Source organism: Lycium ferocissimum, unplaced genomic scaffold (assembly GCF_029784015.1).
Source record: "Lycium ferocissimum isolate CSIRO_LF1 unplaced genomic scaffold, AGI_CSIRO_Lferr_CH_V1 ctg1011, whole genome shotgun sequence".
Classification (NCBI taxonomy): domain Eukaryota; kingdom Viridiplantae; phylum Streptophyta; class Magnoliopsida; order Solanales; family Solanaceae; genus Lycium; species Lycium ferocissimum.
The window spans coordinates 44557-64684 of NW_026713156.1; the positions used below are offsets into that span (position 1 = coordinate 44557).

The following is a 20128-nucleotide window of genomic DNA, read 5'->3' on the forward strand; positions in this document are numbered from 1 at the left end:
AAAACTTCCCTATGGACTAATTTTATAACAAGAAACTTGGTTTTCATACATGGGCTGCGGAAGGTCCAACAACAACCAGGCAGGTCATTACACCCCCACTATGAAGATACTACTTTTTATTGTGACAATGATAGGAAAATAAAAGTGGAAGAAGTTGGACACGGTCAAAATAGAGAATTCAAGCTTATGATGGAATGCTTATTTGAAGGAGGTAATGAAAAACAAAAAGCCATGGAGGAGTACTTGGAAACTAGCCTCCAAGATGGTTTCGCACTTGAACACAAAAAATCCTTCATGGACATTTGCACAAAATCAAGAACAATTCTAAAATGCTCAATATGAAAAGATAATGCCTACGTTGGTGGTCAATCTTGAAATTGAGGAATCAAGAATTGAACATCCGTCAACTGACTTCATGCTAATTGGAGATGCCGCAGAAAACGTAAAGGAATTAAAGTCAACCGGTGTCATGAAAAATATAGTTAACATTGACTCTACTTCGGGGAAAAGATAGGATGTCAAGACTTGGGAAAAATCGCAAGTTGGAAGCTTGATGTCTCATTCTAAGCATTTTTCAACATTGAATTTGTGTGGCGATATGGAAATTGAAACACATGAATTCGTGATGAATGGCAAAGAGGAAAGACTAGAGCCATATATTTTGAAGTTTGAGAACCCAAGAAGCCAAAAATGACATTCCTCATTTGAAAGCCAAGAAGTGCAAAATGAAGAAATTGGCGCCTGGCTTGTTCATCTACTTACCACCCCCCTCCGCTCATGGCCACAAGCTTGAGTCCAAGTTGGGTGCCCAATTCATAAGCTACAAATGACGAGAAAAGCGGTGAAGTTGGTAACTGTCGTGCCGCGATGTTAAATCAAGTGCTTGGTGGGAGGCAACCCATCGTTTTCAAAATTTTAATTCGTTTTTTATTTATTTCCTTTATTTTTATTAAAATTTTGCAATTTTAATTTTTAGATAAGTTTCTTTTACGATTTTGGATCCCTCTACCATATTTCACAATTTTTTGATTTGTTTTGGACAAGGTAGAAATTAGAGCAGTAGCAAAAGTGCAGTTAAAACACTCCATGAACGTAGTCTTTTAACTGTTCAGTTCTAAAAATCTAACTCCTGCCCCTTAACTTTTATTTCCCTTGATTTGAATAGAATTTGGGGTGGATGCAACCAGTACAAAATATGCACAAAACTGCTTCAATTCATTTTTTTGTTTTTCCAATTTGCACTCAGCAGTCACAAAGTGTCGTCCACCCTTATTTTTAGCTCAGCTGGCTGTCCAGGTAAGTGTTTTATAAACACTTAGACCATTCACCTCTCACCCATTTTATTTCACACCGAAATCCCACACACCCACGCACATATCTCACAATCAGCAAAGACGGGAAAAGGGATACAAGAACGCAGCATGAACTGCCCGCAATCAGAACCAAAAAAATTCTCTCTCTCTCTTCTCAAGTGATCAGGTATGTTATCATCTTGTTTTTCTTTCTTTCTCCTCTCCTCTTCTCTTTCTCCCCTAAATTTCTCTTGTTTGCATATTTTATCTTCTTCTTTTTTTCTTTTCATGTGGTTCGTTTTATGTGCTTAAATTATGCAATTTTTGTGTTGTTGGTTGATTCACATGTAGCTGTGCTTCTTTGAACTATAATTCCCAGCAAAAGGGAGGGAAATTCAATTACCAATGTGTGAGAAAAAGCTTGGTTAAAGTCCTGCCCGCAACTTGTTCAACGAATTGTCTGAGAGACAATTTCATTCGCCAGTGAAGTTTGAGTAACCGAGCTCTATTAGGAGATGATTGTGAGTAATTTTTTGGTATTCAAGTAGTCGAGGACTGCTTGGTCAGGTTGCTTGAGTTGAAAATTGTGATACACCTTAGTTAAACAATCCTTTGGCATTGAACTATAGCTGCATTGCAATAGAAATGGGCATGCTATTGGATTTTGAGTGAATCTGTTCTAGTGAAGCAGTAAATAATTTGAACTGCAAAAAAAAAAAAAAAAAAAAAAAAATTGATTTTTATCCCTCTGATAGAGTTCTGTCTTTGTTAAAATTGATTTTATTCGATTAAAGGATGTGCTACCTGGTTTTTTCATAATCTGCTCAATAACTTTTGTCATTGTGTGAATGTACTGCTAATATAATTCTGATTATCTCAGGTATGATTGCTAGTTTACACTGTTAAATGAGGATAAATGTTGAAAGTAAGCGCAAATGAAATCAATTGTTGTCGAGACTTTTGAGCTTGACTTATATTTGTATGCTGAAATTTTGATGGTGAAATTGATTCGCTGGTGAAGTCTGAGAAACCGAGCGACGTAAAGAGATATGTCGAAGTGTGTGTAAGGTAGTTTGGGTTAGTTTTAAAGTATCTTGTTCAGATTTTGTGGTGATTTCGTCGGGAGAACAATCTAAAATGAGGTGAAGCAGTAACCTTGGGCATGAACTATACTTGTTTGAAATCTTGTTTCAATGAATTCTTGCAATGTGCTTCAATTGAGATTGAGCCGTTAAATTCTTAGTTTGGGATTAAAATTCAGTTTCATTAGGGAGTAAAGTTGTAAGGACTGAGTCTTTTTGCTCATAAACTTGTGGTATCATAACTTTCTGGATGTTTGGCATTGGACCTTTGCTCTAATTATTTGAAACAATGTGGGAGTTCACTGATGTGAAATATTGGTTTGGTGAATCATGGTTCTGATTTTGTTGTCAATTGATGGGTTACAAAAATCTTCTTCAAGATGCTCTTTAGTGCTTTGAATGTTGAAACATAGAACTTTCTTTGGTTTGCACTTGTGTATAATCTTATATGGAGCTTTCAGGAACACTCTCAGATAGGATTGAGTTTGCTATTTGCTAGATACCTGTTGATGCCTATGTTCAGCTAACTTGAAAAGAGAGAGGAGTTCTACTTGTGATGCTGCTGGCCTACTAGTTCAGGTCTTCCACTTGCTGAGGGGGAGACCCCAGATGCTTGAGGGGAGTCCTTTTCATCCTACTTGATTTTATTTGCGTGCATTGGGGACAATGCAACATCTTTTTAGTAGGGTGGCTTATTTATTTATGGTGATATTGTTGACGAATCATATGGATTTCGTAGATTGACTCTTTGTTTTGATTTTTTTTTTTATTGTGTTTGTGACATATTTATATTAGTATGATATGCTAGTTTTTTTTTTGTTTGTGTATGCCCATGTTTTGTCATGTATTAGCAATATCATTGGCTTTTCTTGTAGTGGTTCTTTTCCCGAGGATGCTAATGTCTTTTGATCCGGTGTTTTTAGGTAGTTTTGAGTTGGCTTGTCCCTACGAGAGATAGTTGGGCACTTTCTTAAGGGAAAAAAGCCTTGCAGGTTAGGTGTAGTAGTGAGTTTTAGGTAGTTAGGAGTAAAAATGGTGTTGGGATGTGAGTTTTTGCTCCTTGGCTAATTTTTGGCTTGTTTGGTACGAACTTATTTAAACCTTGGTATATGAATTCTTGGTTTTTGAAAAATAAAAAGGATTGAAGTAAGGATTCTTGTTGTGACTTTTAGACTCAATTTTTGGCTCTTATGTTCACTAATTAGTCTCTTTAGGCTATGAGTGACTTTTTGAGTTCATTTGTTTCAATTGGATCTTGGATACATATTCTACTTGAGTTTTTATGTGCCATGTGTGGTAAGGCTTATTTGTGAGTTCTTTTGCAAATCTTGTGGTCTAGAACTTGCCCGGAATGTGTTTCAAGGCGAAATTCTAGGTTACACTTGGTTTGAAAAATGATGTTTGGCCTTCCTTGGATCATTTTGTGCCTTAAATTTCCTACGCTTACATATTTTTCCTAGTCAACCCCTTTTGAGCCTTTATCCTTTTCTTTGGCAACCATGTTACAAGCTTTAACCTTTTGTTCTTTATTGATCTATCTTTTGACCTCCTACCTCCTTTAGTGCTTTGAAGGTGTAAACATAGGCTAAAAGCCTAAGTTTGGGGGTGATGGCTGGAAAAGCCGTGATGTGGAAGTTGCTTAAAAGGTGAAAGGGTAAAACAAAAATAGAGAAAAGGAGTAAAAAGAAAATGACATCTTCCTTGTTAGCTTGAAAACAAACAAACAGACAAACGAAAAAAGGAAGAATAATAGTTGTGAATAAAGGGATGACTAGGTGGTGGAATGAAAAATGGAAGCAAAGGGTGGATCTTTTTTCGAAAGGAAGTGTGTTTTGATTGTTGCAAATTGTAGTGCTTAGGGTGGTTTTGAGTCACTAGTTCCAAATTATGCCCTTACCTTAACCAAAAGCCTACAGTACAACCCTTTAAGTCCTAATTGATTTTGAACTCAGTGTGTCTACATTAGTGGAGAAATACATGAAGGGTAAGCCTATGGTACTACTTGTGTGCATTGAACATCTTTGTGTGTGAGAAAGAGAGAGACACAGAGTTAATTCTTATCATTTGATATCCCATTTGTATTTTGAATTTTATTTTATAAGTTTGGGATTCTCTCTTGATTGTGAGGGCACATAAAAATTTAAGTTGTGAAGTTGTTCCATTTTTCAATTGAGAGGGATGAACAAAAGAAAGTTGTTTTGTGATAATGAGGCAAATTTTGAAGCTTAGTGTCATGACTTGATTGCTACTTTGATTAAGTTGGTGTTTAAACACTTGAAATGAAATGAAATTTTTGAGAAGTTGGTGATTCATATGTCTTGGATTAATTGTTGGCACCAATCAAAGTCATGTGTTTGTGCTTAAAGTGGACCTTTTTGACTTGGTATGTTGGTGCACTATTGAGCTTAAATGTGGATTCCTTTGAAGAAAATTGTGAGTCTTGTATTTGCTTGAGGACAAGCAATAGTTTAAGTTTGAGGGTTTGATAAGTTGGTATTTTTACCAACTTATCTCTTATTTATGCTTAGATTTTTGTTATGTTTAATTGAGAAAATAGTGCATTTACTATGGTTTACTTTAATTTTATAGATTTACGTGATTTAGAAGTGACCAGAAAGAAATCTTGTGCCAAAAAGGGTCAAATTGAAGAAAATGAGAAAATTGGCTAGAAGCGCAAAAAGTGGCTAAAAAGGCAATCTGAAAATCTGAAATTTGAAGGCCATTTTTGTCACTTTTTATTGGGAAATTTTTGGGAACTATAAAAGCAACACTTTGAGATTTTATTATCATCTTTGGCCAGAGTTCCAAGCCTCGGAAGCTAGAGTTCTTCAACCAACACTTTGGAAGAGAAGATTGGAGCACTTTAATCAGCAAACTCTTAACCCTTTCTTCACTTCCTTGTTATGTATTGCATATTTAAGTGTGTTGTATTTTATTCTCTCACTTGAATCTTGTTTATGAGAATATTCATTATCAAGTGTTGAATTAAATCTCTTGTTTTGCTTATGTATTGAACAATTTTTATTGCTAATGAAGTGGATCTTTGTTTCTTTAATTAATCTTGATCTTTATTGCTTCTTAAGGGATAATTAATCTTGATCTTTAATGTTTCTTAAGGGATTAGTTAACCCTAAGACTCACCCATTTACTTCGATTTGAGCTTGGAAGAGGAAAATTGAGGTTGGGAAAGATTAATTAACAAAGATTGGGGCTTTAAACCCCATCTAATAACTTGAGCTAGGAATAGGATAGTTAACCTGATGTTAAATTGATTGTGCCTAATATCACACTCTAAGGCTTGAAAAAGCTTAGAGTGAAATTCATTGATTTGGTTGGAAGACTTTCAATGAGATTTTAGAAATCATGATCTATTAACATGAACTCGCTCTTAGTTGTAAAATCATAAAATACATTGGATAGTTACTTGAGTGTAAATTCTCTTGTATCCGTGCTTGTGGTCATTGATCATTTTACTTGCTTTCTAGGTTAGTTTTGTCTTTGTTAGTTTCTAAATCAAAAATCAAGTATTGAAAATGTGTTTAGCTTAGCTTAGTTGGTGATAAATCCTTAACTTTCTTAGTCGCCTTTATATTGTTCTCTGTGGGATCGATCCCGACTCATAGTTGGGTAAATTATATTACGACGACCATGTCACTTTCTCTTTGAGGAGTGGATTTGGACGTTATCCTTTAGGTTATATAAGCTAGGAAGGGACTTCAAGAGGAGAGAGAAACTTGTAGAAATTGAGTCAGGACTTTCCTCTACCACGGAGTTCCGAGCCGAGGGTGATTTATATCACTTTAAATTAAGTTTAAGAGTGTTTTGGTTTAATTGCACTCACCAACACTTCTATTTGTGGCGGATTCTCCGTAGACCATGCCTAGACCCCAGGCGTGCCAATTCCATAACTCAAGAAAGAAAGCAATAACTCAAATAATCCATAGCATAGATATGACATATTGTCATGAATACACCGAAATCTAATAGTACTGTGGAACATCTAAAAATATCTAAGTACAATTGTGGGATATACATCAAAAGCAAGAAATCAACAAAAAGGGAAAATTGATGGCTGCCACCACGATCAAGAGCGGTTGGTTCACCTCAGCTAAACACAGCTACGCCCTCGAGAAAGATCCAGTAGACCTGTTGCAATATTAGTGGTAGGATATATATAGTATGTATAGAACAGAAAAAACAAGAAGTGTGAGCCTAAATCCCAGCAAGATTACTGACCCGCCCCGCCGTTATACCCCGTGCAGTAAGTCTCCAAAAATATTGTGCATATCATGTGTGCAATACAATCATATTATACTAAAAGTGGGAAGACCGTAAGGGTAAAGCACTACTAGAAACAGAGTGTTTTTCCACTGACATTCAGTGGGAAATTTGTGCTATAAAACATGATTTTCCCACCTCATTCCCACTGAATCAGCTCACTGGGAAAACGTATGGTCGGAAACAGGTTTTCATTGAAACGTTGGGAAACTTTATAATTTTTCTGTGTGAAAACACTACTATTTATGTTTTTCCCACCGACATTAGCTTTTAATAAATAATAATAAATGAAAATAAGTAGAAAGAGGTTAGTGTGAAGTTCATGAATCTAAACATTTTTCAATTGGTATAGTCTGTTCACTTTCTTGGAATTGTGGCTGCAAATGAAAACAAAATCAGTAACTAACAATTGTGAGAAAATAGAGATTTTTTTAGTAGTGAAATTGAATCACTAAAATATTCCTTAAACGTTAAACGACGTTTTTATAATATTTTTGTACTACTAAATAATAAATTTAGCTTTTAATAAATAATAATAAATGAATCAATAAGTAGAAAGAGGTTAGTGTGAAGTTCATGAATCTGTCAAACACTTTCTGCAAAATCACCAATTGGTATAGTCTGTTCACTTTCTTGGAATTGTTTTCATTTCTCTGTAATTATATTACAGAGCTGCAACTTATGTCTCCTTTTTTTTTTTTTTTTTTTTTTTTGAAAAACAAAATCAGTAACTAACAATTGTAAAGACAAGACCACTACACAAACAATAGTAAAAGAAAATCTCAATTTTGGACCTTTCTCCTATTTTTTCCTTTTATGTGTGCTATTAAAAAAATACAGAATTGATGTCTTAAAAAAATCAACAATCGACGTTACTCATTTTATGATTATTCAATGTTAACTGTAGCACTTATTATGTGCGAGTCTCTTTAGTACCTATCATTAAAGGGGTTAGAAGAGGTAAAAATCATTTCATTTCCTCATGCAACGGCGGAGCCACTCATGGCCAAGGGTGGTCACCTGCTCACTCTTGGTGAAAAGCCACATTATTGAATCATTTAATGGGAACCAAAATGCATTATCATAGTGTATGGATTAAATATTATAGTTAATATTGCTTATAATATTCAGAGCATTGGATATAAAATAAATGTTTGAACACTGCTTTAAAATAATTGAGATAGATAGCTTTGTAAACTGAAAAAACTGAAGAGGTATTAAGGGTGTTCTTAATTTTAAATAGGAAAAATTAGAAAAATATCAAAAATGGTTTAAAGCTTGCGTTTGTTTCTTATAGAAAGCCTAAAACACCACGATCATCTTCTTTCTTTAAAGAAAATAAATCATCTTCTTATAAAACAGGGTACATCACTTTTTTTTTAATCATTATTTCTAAAAATTGAGATGGAGTTGATTTGTAGTTGAACTTATTTTCTTCCATGTTCCAACTAAACTTATTCATAGGTGTAATTTCAGTACTTCAACCACCATACTTACAAGTCATATAAATGAAATCTTTTTATGTAAACTTAATAAGCATTTCTTAATCAATTAGCTTGTTCTTTTCTATAAAATGAAAATAATGATTTCTTATTTTTGGAAAAAATTAATAATTTCTTTGACTAATAGATATTTAATATAATTATTTTTGCATATTAAGTTCTAAAACATTTCCTGAAGTTTATCATATTTTGAAAAAAATAACAAAGAAGATATGTGAAATAAAAAGTAAAAGAAAATACAAAAAAAAAAAATGCACCTTCTCAGTTATCTTTTCTTCACCTTTTTCATTTTCCCCCTTTTCATTCTTCTTTCCATTTGTCCCTCTTTAATAACATGTTGTAGCATTATATTAAGAAAATCATTTATGACAGGAGAGGATATTTTGGAGCAAAACATGAATTATATGAGCAGATTAAAACACAAATAGTAAAAAAGAAAAGTTCTTAGTCTGCATGAAATTTCAGCACACTTACAATTTTCGAAATTATTCATTGTGAAATTGAATCATGAAAAGTGAATTACTACTTGCGAAGAAAGAACAAACTTAATTGATAAAAGACGAAGGATCTTGTCCAAGCCTCAATACATATACTACTCATTTACCTATTGTTGGTCTTCAGAAACTTCTTCCGATGAGTCCTTGGCATTCTTCAGTGTAATTTCAATATCGATTTTTTCACTTTTCTCGTTAATGTTCCTCTCCCTTCGCTCTTCGCCAAATTTTGGGTTCTCCTTCGCTCGCTTACAGACTCCGCTCTTCTTTAAGTAGTTTCTTCTTCAATTGTAAGACCTAAATATACTCAAACTAACAGCTCTCCCTCACCCCATACGTCCCAACTCCTTTCTGTCGCCGTCCAACGCCTTCGTTGACTCCACCACACTCTTGTTTCATCTCATGTACCTCCATTGCATCCAACCTCGCAAAACTTCCCTTTTTCTTGTTTAAAAAAAAAAAAAAAAGTCTCCAAGTTTATAACTACACCTCCAACCAGATTTTGTTAATTGGTGGATGATAATGTGAAAACCTTTAAATAGATATGAGAGAGCTTATAAGAGTAAATTTAATTCATCCAAAGAGTTTTGGTAAGTGAAAAGCCACGTTATTGAATCATTCATGAGGTAACGGAACCATCATAATCAGTGCATTATCATAGTGTATTAAGTGATTAAGAAATGGGGGAGTGGGTTATTTATGTATAGGTTCGTGCAACGTTATTGCTTGAGAAAAATGGTAAGTAATGGTAATTATTGCTTATAATATTCAGAGCATTGGAGATAACTAAGAGAGTTAAATGTTTGATCACTAACTGCAAATTTAAAGCGGTGACGGTCACTAAATGCAAAGTAATAGCTGTGACTTTTGAGCTTTGTAAACTGAAAAAATTGAAGATGGATAATTAAGAGAATGTAATTAATTAAGAAATGAATTTCCTATTTTTAATGTAATATAAAAAGGAAAAATGTTAAAAATGTCAAAAAAATAAGAAAAAAAGATAAATAGGAATGGTGGTCATAAAGAGGTGCATACATCACTTTGTCTATGCCTAGCTTTATATTATATATAGATTGCTTCTGTGAACATTTTAATTATCCAACTGTGTTCTCTCTTTCTTTCTTTTTTTCAAAGAAAATCAATTAGTCGTTATCTCTCGCTTTGTAACATTCTCGGAATGCCTCTTGTTGTTTTCCACTTGTGGGATTACGTACCTTTGGGTATCTTGTTGTTTGTTGTTGCAATCATTTGATATTGTAATCACCGTAAGAGTTTTCTTGCAATGAAATTTATCAAGAATAACTTGTGAAATCAAATGGACCATAAATTTTTAGGCGGGTATGCAGTGATGATGTTAAAAAAAAATTGTTGCACTCATTCATCGGAAAAAAATTATATACTCGTCAACATTTGAACAACCTTACCAAAATTTCTGGCTCCGCCACTATCCTGATGTTTTACCTTCCTTCTTATTCATCAGTTACAAACATCCTTTGTTCTTACTTAAACCCTCAACTAAATCCATTCAACACAAGGTGAGAATTTACCGCAGTGGAAAACATAGACACACAAGGGTGAGTTCCTCCATCTTTTCTCTTTTTCACTCATTTTTTCTCACTTATTTCCTAAATTTTGCTGAACAAATTCATGTATTAATTTGTATATGCAAAGCAGAAAGTCTATATTGAGCGAAATCCGAGTTTGATTCGTTACTTCTTCTTTTAGCAGTCCAAGACAAGAACGGGATAAAAGAGTGCCATTTTTCTTTTTACACTTTGCATCCCACTTCATTTTGTACTCTCTTTTTTTCCTTTATGTTCTAAACTCCGCCATATGGTAAGTAATACAGATTTAATAGCTTAATTACTCCTCTTCTAACTGGTTTTGTCATTTCTTTTGACGCCACATCAGTCCCTTGGAACCGTTATTTCATGTTCTTTACCTTTCTATAATTTTTTAGCGTAGTGTTGTTACTTCGGATGTAATTCTATTTACTTTATATGAACATGAGTATTTTCATAGTGAAAGCAGATTTTTCAAGATATTATACTTTCGGCTACCTCTCACCATATTATTTTATCACCATATTCCCATTTTGTTTTCCCCTTTAAAAATTCGTGTTATTCATCATATACAGAGTTTAATATTATTTATATTAATTTAAAAAGTTTTGACTAATACGAGATACACGTGCTTTTCAGAAACTAGTATATAATATAAGTGCAACAACATCTATAAGTGAATAGTAACAAATATACATAATCAGTTCAAAACAATACCACGGTGGCACCTACGTGTTGCAATATCTTTGTTGGTTGGGCGATTGATGGGATGGAGTTGGCTATAGATGGACGATTAAAATGTATACACCTATATTGCAGGTAAAGGTGTGTCCTATATATGGACGGCCTGATGAATCACATAACTGTCACTGTATTGTTGTACAGAGCTGATCAACATGTATATCTCTTGTCATTCACTAATACATGTTGTTGCAACTCTCTCTCTCTCTCTCTCTCTCTCTCTCTTATATCTATCTATATATATATATATATATTATGCATGATATTATTTTGGAGACTTGATAAGGGATATGACTCGGGGGGGTAATGATCTTGTTGAGCGCTAGTAATGAACTACGATTTTAAGTTGTCATAACCATCCAAAATCCTTCCTAGAATCATTAGCCATAATCAGAGTGGCTTTGTTACAGGAAAAGCCATTACTGAAAACATTATTCTAGCGCAGGAAATTGTGAATGATATTAATTAATAGACCTAACTATGGTGGTAATGTAGTGCTTAAATTAGATATATCTAAAGCTTATAATAGAGTTTTTTGGGTTTCATATTAAGAAAATTTGGCTTTGCTAATTCTTGGATTGATTTGATCAATAGATACATCTATAATAATTGGTACACTGTGCTAGTAAATGGCAGCAGACATGGTTTCTTTAGATGACTCAGACAGACAGGGGATCCTCTTTCTCCTAGTCTTTTTGTTCTTTCTGCTGAGTTACTTCCTAAAATGTTAAATGCACTAGAGTACCTGCTTTCAAAAGTTTTTCCATGAATGATCCGGGCCCTCAAGTTAATCATCTTTCTCTTGCAAATGACACTATCATCTTCAGTAGTGGAAGAAAGGACACTTACAAATTATCCTCAAAACTTTGGCAACTTATGAAATAGTGTCAGGACTTGTTTGTTAAGATGAACACTCGTAAACCTCCAATCTTGTTTGTCAAGATGAACTCTGAGGGATCCTGTGTTGGCAACTCAAGTGGAGGAGGTGGTTTGATCAGAGATTCCTTAGGTAACTGCATCATTGCTTTTATCCTACCTCTAGGATCTGGTACCAGTAACAATGTTGAGGCAATTGCACTTCTCTTTGGCCTCAAGTGGTGCATTGACAATGGGAATAATCTCATAATTATGAAACTGATTCTCTTTTCCTCCGGAACTGCATTTCTGGCAATTGGTCCAAACTTGGAGGATTAAGGAAACAGTTGAAGAAATTAGTAAATTGGCTAATGTAATTATTAGGCATTGTTTTAGAGAAGCCAACAAAGTGGCTGATAAACTTGCTTCCATGAGCCATGGTGCTGACATAGTTAGAGCTTATACTAACCCAAATTCCATGCCTAGACAGATCAAGGGGCACCTAAACATTGATAGATGGCAGTTCTCTTCATTTAGAGTTAAAAAGAGGAAGCTAGGGATGATCAAGGGGCTCTCGAAATCCGAAATGTATCACACAGAGAGAGTATGTTTTATGGCAAAGTTGGGTGAACAAATAAAATAATAATTTTATATTTTATTATTTTGTTGTGACCAAATAAATAATTTGTTTTGAACAAATAAAATAATTTATGTCTTATGAAAAAGTTATATATGTTGAGTTTAAATTTCGTCCAATAGGAATATGACACGTAATAAATAATAATTTAAAAAATAAATTATACCTGAGCGTAAGACAGATCGAAGCCTTAAATGTCAATTTAAAAGGAAAGGGAGGAAAAATTTTAATAAAAAAATTTAAAAAAAAAAACTATTAAAAATAAAATAAAAAAGAGGTCTATTAGTTTTTAAGGAAAAAATGAGTCAAAATGTGAGCGGAGGGGTACTTTTAGCGAAATAGGTTGATGAAAGATATATTTAGATCTTTTGAGATAGTCCAGGACATTTTTGGCCCTTTTCCGTATATTCTATATGTATATAACTGAAAATTATTATTATTTCAAATTTTTGTTCACCGTGGACATCAAAAACAGATAACTAAAGAGTTGTTTACATCTAACAAAATTTAAATATTAAAACTAAGGACTTGCTACAAGTAAGAAATTTTTATTAGTATCCATATTTTTGTATCCAATAGTATTAGGTCTAAAATAAAAATTACTAAATTCTAAAGTAAATTCAATAGAAGGACTTATGAAGCAGAATTAATCATTTTTTCAATATATCTTACAAATGACTTCAACTATAAAAATCGAGTCAAGATTTAGTCATGCAACTTAGTAAAATTTAATTTTGAACAGATTGAAATGCGTGATTTCAGAACTTAGGAACTTGAATTTGTGCACACTATATATGAATTGTTTGGGAATATTTGGTTTATAATGTCTATTGATATTTCCAGAAAAAACAAAAAAAAGGAATTTTTACTTGTTGTAACTTCTTTTGAGCTACAAGTCATTATTTGGCCCATCTAAAACAAGCCTATTTTAGCCCAAATAAATTTTTGAGCATGGTTGTTGGCCAATGACCTATTTATTCATTCAATTCATTTTGATCCGTCCAAATTCCATTAAATTAAAACCTAACTCTTCTCAACAACGGCTATTATTGTTAACTCATCTTTTGCCACTAAACCCTAAACATGACTTATGATGCTTTTCAAAGAAATGTAAGTTCCAGATATGGCAACAGAAGAACCAAAAACTAAAATCACCCCAATAAACATAACTTCTATATCAAAATTCTTTGATGAAGGCTTCTTGATCTTGAGGTAGCATAGGCATGGCAACAATATAGACACACTAACGCCCAAAAATGCGCCTGTAAATGTCATGACATATCCAAAAAACGGAACGGCTAACGCCGCAATGACTGTGCTGATAACCAAAAATGTTCTGATGAAGTAGCTCACGATAAATCTACTCTTTCGAAAAGGTAATGTATCTTCAATGGCAGTCGCAATTGGAGAGACGACGAGAGCGTACTTGGTTAATGGATTGATCAATGTCGTGTATATCGCGATTTTCGAGCTAATTTTTCCAGTAGGGAGATTTAAGGTTATTTGTGACATCAAATTTTACCCGTACATTAAGTCCCCCATAGTTGCCATCGATCCATATGTGAAGGTGCTTACTATAAAGCACAAGAGCAGAACCTGTTAGAAAAAAGAAGAATGAGTTAAGTTATATAATGCTTACAACGGAAAATTTATTTACAACTATTTAGTATAATATGGCATGTTATCGCAGGATTTATAAGTTGCCAATGAAAGCATATTTAGGTACTTTATGACACAAATCCATATTTAGTCATGTCTCAATATGAGTACCGATCACCAAATGAGAAGCCCCCCAAAAAATAAAAGCATACTCCCTCCATTTCAAATTTTCAATATAAATAAATTTCTGACACTTTTTTTATGGTCCAAAATGAATGAATTTTTCAAAATCCAAAAATATATTAATTATTTCTTTTCAAAATTACCCTTCTCTTTAATTAATCTTCCAAAAATTTAAATACTGTCTATTTCTTGTTTTAAAGAAAGTTTGGAAAGAAGCACAAGAATAATATTGACAAATTATCCTTGAACTAATGTCTTTAATTAACTTTCTTAAAGAGTGTGTCACACTCCAAATATTCATTTAGTTTGAAATGGAGGGAGTATTAATTAAATAGAGTTATCAATTCTTTCTTTCGTAAGTGACTTAATTTTATAAATATTTTTATATTATCGGGGAAAAAAATTAAACTACTAGGAGTATAAGAAAAGAAGGGAAAATAAACTTTATGTTTATTTGGAGAAAATATTTATCCAAAGTGGCTCATATTTCTAATATTACCCGAAATGGCCGTTTTATACATTATTGTACACTCTTATACAAGGTTTATACATTGTCTACGGTAAGTGTATAATGTTGTATATCGTATTTATAAACACTGTTGCAAAAAAAAAAAAAATGGCTACGGGGATGCAAATTAAAAATATGACTACATGGATGTAATATTTTATGCCGGATTGCATATTATTGAAATTATCCAAAAAGAAAACGGATGGAGCACATGTTAAAAAAAAAAAAAAAAAAATTACCTTAGGAAATTGGCTCCTATCCTTCATGGAATTGCATATTGTTGGGAAAACAGCATGACCACAATAACAAAATGTGAACATACTTACTGCACCTATCAATCCACTCCATCTCCAAATATCACCTTTCTCTTCAAAACCAAAACCATCAAATGCACCAACCCAAAAAACTGCACAAACCAAAATAATAGAGGCCAAAACTCCTCCGACAGAAACATAAGCCAATAAACCTAAGTTCCTCAACCATGTTGTTGGCAATATTATAAGAGCAACTAAAATAACAAAAGCTTCTCCTCCTACAATTTTCAAGCCTCCAACATGAATATTTGCATTTGGGAATAATTTTTGCAAATTGTCACCTTCTAATATGAGGAGTTCAACTGCAACTAAGTATAGCTCAAGGTACAAGAAAATTGATGTTATGACTCTCCCTTTGTTCCCAAAACCAAATTCACCAATGTCAGGATATGTCTTGATTGATGGTGAGGCATTCATACATTTTTGTAAGAGGAAACCTGTATAGCAACATATAATTGCTATCATGAAAAGAATCATTAAACATAACCATCCTTCTTGTGAAAGTGCATAGGGTACTGATATAATTGCAATGCCTATATGAAAGAAAAAAAAAAGGGGGAAATATTTCCACAGTTAGGTCACTTATAAGGTAATTACAAATAAATCTATATAATAAGTATGTAACTAGTTGATCACCTGATATAAATTGTAAGTAATTAACTTGTTATAATATATTAAACTATACTAATAACATAAACCTGATACAAATAGTAAGTAACTTGCTATAATACATTAAACTACACTGATAATGCAAATAGTATTTGCACCATAAATGTATATAACTAAATTAGAGAGAGAGAAGGTACACATGTTATTGACATGTTTTGAACAAAAGTGAAGCCAAAAGAAAATATTGATAATAAACCAAATTTCAAATATGCAAGACAAAAAATTTAAGTGATTATGAATTATTAGATGTGTCTTGAAAAAAACAAATAATGAGATATTTACCTGATAATAATGCATTAATGCCATTGAAGCATGTTCCAAAGAAAGAGGTTCCTCCTTTACTAGGCTCCAGCGTTTGTGGGATCTGATTTTGACTCTCAATTCTCTCCACACTATGGGATTCCATATTTTCTGAGTGCCCCAAACATCCAAATGTGCTACTTTATATATTGGGTTTTGGCCGATTTGTCTAGAAAAAAAATATTCTCTCCAAACCTTTCTATATTTTCTGAGTGCCCCAAACATCCAAATGTGCTACTTTATATATTGGGTGTTGTTATGTATGTATAAAGGTATTTGATGTTTAGATCTCATTTTGCTGTTATAAACAAAAGTATGCAAACAATTTATTTTAGTACTTTCTATGTTATAAACGAAAACAATATATATTCGTTAATTTTAAAATCTCAATTGATTTTCATTTCTCATTAATTAAAACTTGAAAAGACTAATAAATTACCAATAAATCCATAACTAATTGTACCATACCGATAAAATTAAAATCTAAGGAACATATGCATTTAAAATTAATTGAGAATTTAAATATTTCAAGTTTGATTAAGAATTCTAAAATTGTAAGTTGTTTTGTAAATTCTAGTCTCTTAGGGCTCGTTTGGTTGGAAACAACTTATCCCGGGATAACTAATTCCGGAATAAGTTATCCCAGGATTAGTTATTCCACCCTCTAGGTGGGATAAAAAAACACTCTAATCCGGGGATAACTAATCCCGAGTTTTTTTTTCAACCAAACGTGGAATAAGGTGGTACTAATTTTTATCCCAGGACTATTTTTCTCTATCCATCATACCAAATGAGCCCTTAGTGATAATATAACGCTTGAATTGACGAAGAATTTTGTCCAAACTTTCAGCAAAAGGAAATTTAGTAGCTTTCCGTTGAAGATTATCTAAGCTTAACAATTGACTCTTCTACTATGATGATTACCATAATTATTTTAACATTTTATTTTTATACATAATATATTTCTTACAAAATATAATTACACAATATCTAAGTATGGTTGTTATAGAGAGAGAATTTTACAACGAGTCTACCGCTATAATAAATGCCACTGCTGTTATAGGTAGAGTGTTGTTATAGAGAAGTAAAATATGACATGAAAAATCGATTCTGGAGAAAATCAAACCGTTATAGTGAATTGTTGTTATATCGAATGAAAGTTATAAAGAGGTTTGACTGCATTCTATCTCTGTTTCACATTGTATTTCTCATTCACATTGTATTTCTCACTTTTTTATTAATAGGTTTAAAAAAGTGTACATTTTTATATTTGAATTTTTTTTTGAACTTCAAATCTCTCTGTTGACCCTTCATGATATTGTGATGTTCATGGGGGAGGGCGCGTAAAAAAGCAGGACTAACAGGCTTGTAGATTGCAAGCCTTTGAAGAAGGGCATGTGAAATCTTAAGTAAATCCCACATCAAGGCGGGAGAAAAAAAAAATGAAGTTCTACAAGACAAAGCACAAGTTTATGCGCATTTTTGGATTCGATTCTAGCGTAGCCCCAAAACGAATACATATGATATACACAAATGGGTACAAAATATACAAACGTGCCATCTGCTTGGATCGTGACAAAGATGGTATTATAGATGAACTCCCATAATACCAGTGGCAGAGTCAGAATTTTCCCTAAGGAGGTTCAAAATATAAAAAAGCAAACACATGAAAAGGCCAAGGGGATTCAACATCTAATATATATACATAAAAATAATTTTAACCTTATATATATATATAGTGTAATTTTTCACGTGAACCCCCTTCCAACCACTTGGCTCTACCCCCTGCATAGTACAATGGTGGGACAAACCTCAGTGAGGATGCTAGATCCCATAGGGGTTATATGTGACACATAAGGAGGTCAGACTAATAAGGGTGAGCCAATTAAATCGATCTCTCAATAAAAATATCCAACATATAGTGAATATGAGAAGATATCTCTATAATAACTAAGTTTTTTCGGAATCGATTTTTTATGTTATATTTTACTTCTCTATAACGATTTTTTAAGAATCAACCAACTTTATAACAGTACGTTGTTTATAAAATTACCTCTCATATAACAGTTATCTTCTTTTTTTGGTAATATAATAATTAACCATCTTTATAAAAATAGAATATATATGGTTACCGATAACAAATGTAGAGATTTTGGCCAAATATTTGATCATTTAATACACTATTTATGACAAAAAATATCATATGAATATATATATTGTCATCATTGAAAGATTTTCCTTGGTTATACAAATGTGATTAAACTTAGAATTTGGCAATTAAAAATGAAATATTAAATTTTATGCAACATTTTAGCCTAAATAAATATTATTTAAATGTCAACTTTGTAATATAGGTGTATAATATTTCTCTAAAAACCAAAAAATTGACCCAATCGGTTATGAAAAAGAATATGTTTTAAAATTGACTTCTAAAGATAAGATGAATTATATATTGATTGACTTCTAGGTTTAAAGCTTGTGTGAACATGACATTTTATGGAAATCTCAAATAGAAAACGGAGAGAAAGTGAAGCTAAGTGCTTAATAACAAAGAACACTAATTTACTTGTTATGTGTACTTTTAGGTTTTCAATGATGGCATAGCACGAAGGGCAAAATAGTAAAATTAATTTAATGGGCCAAAATGCGACATGGGCTTGAATTGTGTGAGTCATGCTCTTATAGCTATAACAATATCATAGCAGGAATATCTAAGATTACAAGTTCTAAGAATAGTTTTAACATATACCAATAGGTGATTTAAAAAAAAAAAAGTTTTGTAGCCAATTAAATACCGTCATATAAAATACTAGTAAAGAATTTCCCGTGCTACGCACAGGCCCAAGTTCAAGAAATGCTATTTGGAATTTTTTAAATTTTTTGAGAATTGAATTTCCCTTTTTTTGTTTTTTTTTTTTTAATTCAACAGTTGTTTAATCTAGTGCATAATTATTTTTTTCTGCTAATGATGTTGCTAAGGTGATTCAGGTCTTAACCTAAATTTTAATAAATACTCTTTTTTTTAAAAAAAAAATTTGAAGCAAATACTGTCTAAACACCTCGATCTAAAATTATACTCCAATTAAAATTTCTTACCCTTTAAAATTTTGGTCATACTATACCTTCATATCTTGAATCTACTCTTTTTCATTGATTATGTATCTATAATTTGATGCACTGTGGAGTCTACATTTATTCACAATTCAAACACTATTATTTGCATAAATTTTAACTATGTGAAATAATTAGGGACATCGGGTGAGAAACAAAAAAAGTACTATCTATAAGGGACAATCAAAGGCTTTTGTAGTCCTCACAAATATTTTCAACTTAATGTCAACCTTTTCAATTAATTACTTCTAGGTCCTGATCTTATATTTTAATGTTAAATTTACCTTTTGTTCTTATGATCTACTTTTTAATGTCAAACTTTTTTAAAAAATTATTTTAAGAAAATATTTTTTGTGTGAAATAATTTCGGAAAAATACTTTTGAAAATAATAGTTTATGTTTGGCAAATTAATTTAAAAAATACTTTAGTCAATATTAGAGTAGAATTTGTGCTTGGTCAAAGTACAAAAGTGTTTGCGAAGAAAAGTTACTTTTTTCACCTTCTGAAAAATAATTTTACTCCTCCAGAACACTTATTTTTTCTGAAAGTTTGGTCAAACACCTCAACTCACCAAAAGAATGAAATTTTATGAAGAAAATATGTATTTTGACTTCTAAGAAACTTCGTAGGCGTTTGGCCATGAAAATCAAATATTTTCACTTTGTTTGAAATTTTGAAGTTGGAGTTGTGTTTGGTTGTAGTTTTTGTAAAGAATTTTTGGTTGTTTGAATGTACTGAAAGTGAAAAGATTGAAAACAGGGTTTTAGGTGTTTTTCAAATTCCAAATATAACTTTAAGTTGTATATTATTCTCAAACTTTGAATTTTCATGGCCAAACGCTGATTTTCAAATAAAGTGAAAACAAATTGGAAAAAAAGTGAAAAATTCTAATGGACAAACGGGTTGTTTTAGCTAAACATACTATTAATCTCCACCATCACTTTTTGTTGTTGATATTATCTTTTAATCTCGGACTTATCAAGTTGTCCTTGTAAGGATT

General features: G+C 32.3%; 1 long non-coding RNA gene and 1 pseudogene across 3 annotated transcripts; one reads left to right on the top strand and one right to left on the bottom strand.

The window, feature by feature from the left end:
- The first annotated feature begins 1341 nt into the window (after positions 1-1341).
- LOC132041413 (uncharacterized) lies at positions 1342-5433 on the top strand. Of its 3 annotated transcripts, none has more exons than XR_009411019.1 (2): positions 1342-1479; positions 2836-5433. It is a non-coding gene; the product is annotated as an uncharacterized LOC132041413 (long non-coding RNA). The 3 variants fall into 3 exon arrangements; XR_009411020.1 differs by having other exon boundaries at positions 2874-5433; XR_009411018.1 differs by having other exon boundaries at positions 4964-5433.
- Positions 5434-13520: 8087 nt separating this feature from the next.
- On the bottom strand, positions 13521-16200 carry LOC132041405 (amino acid transporter AVT1I-like; annotated as a pseudogene).
- Between the last annotated feature and the right edge of the window lie 3928 nt (positions 16201-20128).